Here is a 7,506-nt window from a genome sequence, read left to right on the forward strand (position 1 = left end):
CCACGCCTGGTTTTTCTTGAATATCGATGATGAGTCAGACATGATTTTCCTTGAATAACAGTGATAAATCAACCTTGTTCGTAAATAGCAACTAGAGATAACTGTCCTCACTACTAATTTAACCACTAACTTGAGTAATGATAAATTTTCACACTTATAAAAAAAAAATTATCATTACACTAAATTTAAAATAAAATAATTTAATCTACCGAACTTAATATATAAACTAGTAACTTGCTGTCCCAACTTTTATGGTAAATAAATAAGACTTTGAGCCAAATACCAATGGCTGCTCCCGGAGTTTTGCAGCAATATGAAAGATCCTGACCGAACTTGTATTTTTATATTCGCCGACCTGCAAAAAGAAAAGGGAAGATTAAGTTTAAAAAGTGCACTATTTATTCGTTGACCCTCAACGGAACTAGGAAAAGGTCAGATCCAAATACGACTCTGGTTTCGTTGCCAAATTAGAATAATAATACTAATAATAATTTACAATATATCGTAATATATAATATTGTTATTCTTGGGTTGAGTATGTCCTAAAACTGTTTATGTTTGATTAAGAATTTGTCTTTCTCAGACATAAGCATTGTTTGGGCTCGGCTTCAAAAGGAAACAAGAGTGAAACCTTGCCCCTTTACGGACTACCAGCACATTATTTCTAGGGCGTAGTTTTCCTTGAATAAGGGTGATGAGTCAAGCCTGATTTTTCTTGAATATTGGTAATGAGTCAGGCATGATTTTCCTTGAATAACGGTGATAAGTCAACCTATTTTCGTAAATAACAGCTAAAGATAACTGTCCTCACTGCTAATTTAACTACTGACTTGAATTATGATAGATTTTCGCACATATAAAAAAAATTATCATTACACTAAATTTAAAATAAAATAATTTAATCCTACATAAATATATATATATATATATATATATATATATATAAACAAACTAGTAACTTGCTGTCACAACTTTTATTCTAAATAAATAAGAATAATAATACGAAATTTGAATCTGGTAGCTTGGCCTCCCAAGTAACCGATGCACTGATTATTGCACAAGTTTTCCAGGTGCGAAAGTGTGGCACACAGTAACGGACTTTGAGCCAATGGCTGCTCCCGGAGTTTTGCAGCAATATGAAAGATCCTGACCCAACTTGTATTTTTATATTCACTGACCTGCAAAAAGAAAAGGGAAGATTAAGTTTTAAAAGTGCACTATTTATTCGTTGACCCTTAACGGAACTAGGAAAAGGCCAGATCCAAATACGACTCTGGTTAAATCTAGCTGTTTTCTAGAAAGGATCTTGATAAAAAAGCTAAATTCTGGTTTCCACAACGAGATTAACAAACAGCAGGCTTGACTTAATCCGGGAATGCCATCTTCCTTTCATTTATATATGGTACATTGTTATTGTTATCACCATGTATGAATGCTATAGTTGTTTCATTTGTTACAGTGTATGATTGATTCAATAGTTTTCAGCTTTATCATTGTCTTCGAACTTTCTATAAATCTTCTGTTTTCTGTGTTGGTTACATTCTTTCCTGATATCTGTAATGCCAAATCTTGAAAGGCAGTCATCAATGCAGAAGTTTGAAAGGCAGTCATCAACAGCAGGGGCTGTCATTAATTATCATGGCCAGAAGAGGATACAAGGTACTCCGCACTTGAGAGAATACTTACAGGATGTACCCACTTTTAGAAATCCTCTTATGCATAACCAATATTTTCTTCCCATTGAAGGTTTTTTTGTGACTGAGAATGATATGGTTATGGAGGACATTGCTGTGGATATACAGACAATATCAAGGGAGACACAAGTGCTTTATCACAGAGCAGGGCCTAGGTCTGAGGTGTGCTTTAGCCCTGATGATGTCCATGCTGCCATTGTTACATGTGGGAGGTTATCACCTGGTGTTAACACTGTCATCAGAGAGCTTGTAATTGGCCTCTGGTTTCAGTATGGAGTAAGGGATATCAAAGGGATTAGGTCGGGGTATCGTGGGTTTTATTCATCAGAGCCTGTGCTTTTGTATCCAAAATTAGTTGACAATTGGCACAAGACAGGGGGGACAATGCTGGAGACCTCAAGGGGGGGCTTTGATTTGCAGAAGATAGTGGATGCCATTGAAGCCAATGGTTTTAACCAGGTTTATATCATTGGTGGGGATGGGACCATGAAGGGTGCAGTGAAGGTATTTGAAGAAGTTAAGAGGAGGGGCCTTAAGGTTTCAATTGCTGGGATCCCCAATTCTGTGGATAATGATGTAGGTATTATTGATGTGTCCTTTGGATTTCATACAGCAGGGGAGACAGCCCAGAGTGCCATCAGTGCTGCCCATGTTGAGGCAGAGAGTGCCCCTAATGGAATAGGGCTGGTTAAGTTGATGGGTAGGTATACTGGACATATTGCATTGCATTCAACTTTGGGAAGCAGGGATGTGGACTGCTGCCTTATACCTGAGAACCCATTTTATCTGGAGGGAGAAGGGGGGTTATTTGAGTTTCTAGATCATAGGCTGGAAGAGAATGGACCCTTTGTGCTTGTTGTTGCAGAGGGGGCTGGGCAAGAATTGATTCCGAGGAGGCCTGAGGACAAGGATAAGAAGGATGAATATGGAAATCCTGCATTTTTCGATGTTGGGCCATGGCTCAGGGATGAGCTGAAACGTTGGTGGAAGAAGCATCACCCCAATGAGACCCTTACATTGAAATATATTGACCCAACTTATATGATCAGAGCTGTGCCTGCTAATGCTGCTGATAATATCTACTGTACTCTGCTTGCTAATTCTGCCATCCATGGAGCCATGGCAGGCTATACTGGTTTTGCTGCAGGGTGGATAAATGGGATCTATGCTTATATTCCATTGGATCGAATCGCTGCTGCTCAGAACTTTGTGGATGTCAATGATCATAAATGGGCTTGGATGATGTCTGTAACCAATCAGCCGGACTTTTCCTCTCTTGCAAAATCTAGAAAGATATAGATAGGAGAAATGATCTTCAGCATAGTGCTGCAGGTCGGATGCATGCCATTTTGTTTAAGACTATATTTATAGTTCGGAGTACTAGCTATTTTAGTGCTTTCTTTGTCCAATCTGAATAAAAATGATACAGTTGGAGGACATTAACCGCCTGGCAGGTTATCTTGCATTATTTATAAACCAAGTTGTGTTTTATGTTCGTGGGAAGCAAGACATTTCTGTCTATCCCATATTTATACACGTGGTTATCATCTGTGATGAAGGATTTTAAAATTTATATTTTTTCTATTCTCATTATTGTGTATTTGCAATATGATCATCTATATGTTTAACCATCATCAGAGAGGTGGTGTTTGCATTTGCTTATTCTGTAATCATGTTTTTTTATTTTTCATGTTATATATATATATATCCAAGTACTGCCTGTTTCATGTATTTTAAACATGATATTATAATACAAACCGTTCTAAATACTTTGGGTTGTTGGCCATGGGAATTTTTAAAACCTTATTTCTTTCAAAATTAATATGAATTAAAGAAATAATGCAAAGTATATGAGAAGAGATTTATTTTATAATTAGATTTATAATAAAACTTTGTGGTAAATGAAAAAATATGTGTTTTGTTGATATTTTAGCATATTGATGCAGTATTATTGTTTATGCTTATAAAATTTTGTATTATGAGATTGTTTTTGGATTAATCACATTATAAAAAATGGTTAGTTCAACAATTAATTTTTAATGGCTAATTCCTTATGGTTAATTCCAACTTTACTACTTAAATTTTTGGATAGATTGATTTTTTCACCTTTGTCTTGAGGATGAACCACATTAGATGGTTAGAAACTTTATATGTTGATCATAACTTAATGATGTGATTAACCTGAATCATAATCAATATGGATCACAAAAGTCTAAGCTCAAGTGAAATCTTACATGTCAAGTGAACTTTGGTGATTGATTTTGAATTGATTTTTGCTAAGTGTACACAATGGTAGGATAGGTTATGCACGTGACATGTAAGAGATAGTGAACATATTCATAATTCAATTCTCAAATATGTCATATTCCTTTTGCATAGAGTCAAACAATACATTCAATGTGTTAATCATTTCAATCCTTTAATTTATTTTCACAGTCATTTCTTTCAAGGTGTTTTTGAGCAAAAGAGGTGCAAGATCTTGTATATGTTTGTTCTTCACATACAACATAATGCACACCATGCAAGCCACAACACATTATTCTCCATATTGCAATCCCAATATTCTTGAAAAGTTGTGATTATATGAGCAAATAGGTTATCATTTTTGGACCACAAGCATGAAACCATTCCATGCATGTTCTTCTGAGGTGAATACAAACATTCCCATCATGATATCCTCATGTGATACATTGAGATTAAAAATAACCTCAATAAAAAAATATAAGGTAGATCCACATGCAAGGGTTGCCAAACTCCTAAAAGATAAGTCAAAAACCTTGGAGACTGTGCATATGTTTTCAGCTTATCTTTTAGGAGTTTTTAAACCTTGGAGATATGTGCATAAATCGATCTCATAGGTGTCGAAAAGATTCATAGCATATTGTCTTAAAACTCTTTCAAAGTCGTTTTATAATTTGTATAAATTTTGTAAGCGAGACGAGAGACATAAGGTTATTATTGCTAAGTTTATAGTTCTTTTGTGGAGGAAACTGATACTCTATTTTATAATACAAATCAATGTTGTTTTCAAATGTGTGCATAAAGAACCTTTGATCACTAATCAAACCTGCACTTTAGGAGGGCCCCCTGTGAGTTGTGAGGTCTTATTCATAGTTTTTGTTTTGTTTCCCGCATTATCATTTCTTTTAAGAATTTGTTTTCCATTATAGTTACATTTCTGATTGTTTTCATTTGGTTGCAGAGTACTCATAAACATAAAGCATTAAAAATATTTCAGTTATTGAATGCATCTTCTTTCCAGCACTTGATCATTTCATAGTTTAAATTGATTTCTTAATTGTTAATGAAACACTCTTTAGAGGATAAATACGCACACAAGTAATCATTCTCAAGTTGTAAATATTTTCATTTCATTTTTTGTAAGTAGATCTTTTTATGACAATTTCTCCTTCATGCAATTAATCTAGAATTTCTTTGTTGCAATCTAGTATAAAAGTTTCCTTCTGCAAGATAGTGTAGAATTCTTTGAATTTTGCAAAATAGAATTAGATTGTCTCTTTCATGAACTTTGGCTTTTTAGCATTTTACCTTCATAGAAGAAAGTTTTGAATTCTGCAATTTAAGATAGATTTTCAATTTCTGCAAAGAAGAGGTTTTCAATTCAGTTAATTAGGATTTAATATAACTTTAGAATGAAAGAACATGTGCATAATTACTCTCCAATTTGTGTCCATACTTAGAACTAGTTTCATTTCTAGAATCAATTAGTTCACAAGAAGAATTCTAGCATATATAGTGCACATATATTTCACAAGTACACGAATCTTGGTTGACAATTAATAAAGGAAATTAAGAACAATTAATTTACCAAACATTTAGGAAGATCTAGTTCCATTTAAGGACATGCAGTCTATATGGGAGTGTATGTGTAGCTCATATCTATGACGCACTTGCTAAAAAATGTTACAAAAAGAGAGGCAAAATGTGGCAAAATAGGCTAAGGCTCTTACCTTGAAACCCCACATTATGAAGCTTATAATGTTCTCTTTAAATTATACAACCTTACAAAATTTAGATTTACAAATAAAGCATAAGCCTAAATATCAAAGGAAACACAGAAACAAATAATTATTTCTAGTCCATTGTTCATGATATTGAGCTTATTCTTCATATCCTACTCTAAATTAGTAAAAATAAAATGCTAGGTGAAACCATATAACCAATGCAACTATAATATTACTAATGGAAATTTTACAATGATAACAAAGTCATGCAAAGATAATAACACATAAATTTTCAAAAATGCATACACAAACTAAAAATATCTCCAAATCCACAAATTGGCCAAGATTTTATTAATAATTGTGTTGTGGTACAAATGAGTTGGATAAAATGCACTTGGGCTTGCACAAGGCAAGCTACAAGCACTAAGTGATGAATACAAGAAAGCTCAACAACTATAATAGCAAGCTCCTCAAAAAAACTATGTCGCTGCTCCAAAACTACACTACTGCTTGACTTTGCCCCCTGATTTTCCCACTCTAGAGTGCCCAGAAAATTCTATAAAAATAGGAGAGTGTTCCCTACCCAAAACCCAGATTAGCCCAGAAAGAGTTTCCCTTAGTTCCAACTTTCAAAATTTGACCCTTCACAACTTGACCCTCCACCAAATTCGAATTGTGTTATAATTGCTTCTCCTATCAATCTCTTCTCTCTAAACTCTAGCAATCCTCCTCAAATTTCCCTCCCAATGATTTCCCAGCACCCCAGCTCCAAACTCCCCCAAATGACGCTGCCCCAAAAGAGTCTCACTCCAATGATTGTGCATTCATGGATGAGATGATGCAGTCTTGTGTATGATAAAGTGAGAGTTGCGTGTAGGCTGGTCCTCTTGGCTGTAGCTTCCCTCCACACATGAAAATAATCAAAGAACACTTTTTGTAGCTTCTTCGGTCAATTCCCCAACAACCCAGCTCCACAAACAACTAGTGAATCCTCCCTCTACATAGTGTTGGCTCCCAGACTGCGTGCTCTACTCCAGAAATGTGTGGGACCTATAGTTGATGCCTCTTCCAATCTCAGTGATGAAGGAAAACCTTCCTAGGGTGGCACTCAAAGTCCACCAAAGAAAGGTTGAGCTTCTCTCCTTGGGAAGCTCTTGCGCTAAACAACACAATATTGGCTCAGTTGAACAACTAAGACACATTCAATTTTCAAATAGACAAAAGACCCTTATTGCTCCCTCTTTCCTCCTTTTATAATTTTTGGTCATGCATTCCTTGTGGGTCCCTCCACGAATTTGATTTGCCTCAAGGAATTCGAATTCTTTCTTCCCCAAGTGCATACTTTATGTGGGCCCCATATTCCACTATCAATTTAATCTTTCATTTTCTCTAATGTTGGTGGCCTCCATCTCTCCAAAAATTAAGTGGGGACTCCCTCCATGCACTTTTCCTAAGTTTACATTCCAAAATATTTCCCAACACCAAATTGCAAAAATACAAATTCATCTTAACAAAATTAATTTAATTGGGGACATTACAGCGACCATACTAGCACCTTCTCAAGACTGAAAAGTCTTTTTTTTTGTGTTTGGTATTGAACTAGAATAAGGCTACTTTAAGCATCAAATATATAAGGTATGGATTCTCCATCATAACATGGTTGAAAAATGAAGTGAAGTCATATAAAACACAACCAATATAAACACCATCATAAGGAGGGCATGTGTCACTACATGCTTTCTCTTGCAATCATTTAATTTTTTATTTGTATTTTGTGAGAAATCAACACAACTACCACTATAACTTCTAGCTGGGAAAGTGGGACACCCACCATGTTTTGAATTGGT

The 7,506-nt window shown here is 35.1% G+C and overlaps 1 pseudogene; it reads left to right on the forward strand.

Moving 5' to 3' along the window:
* The first annotated feature begins 1,571 nt into the window (after positions 1–1,571).
* Positions 1,572–3,048, forward strand: LOC149172529 (ATP-dependent 6-phosphofructokinase 2 pseudogene; annotated as a pseudogene).
* The last annotated feature ends 4,458 nt before the right edge of the window (positions 3,049–7,506 follow it).

The sequence above is a fragment of the Pinus tabuliformis genome, chromosome 4_2 (genome assembly GCF_031772625.1).
Source record: "Pinus tabuliformis cultivar Carrire ecotype Pingquan chromosome 4_2, CPIR1, whole genome shotgun sequence".
Classification (NCBI taxonomy): domain Eukaryota; kingdom Viridiplantae; phylum Streptophyta; class Pinopsida; order Pinales; family Pinaceae; genus Pinus; species Pinus tabuliformis.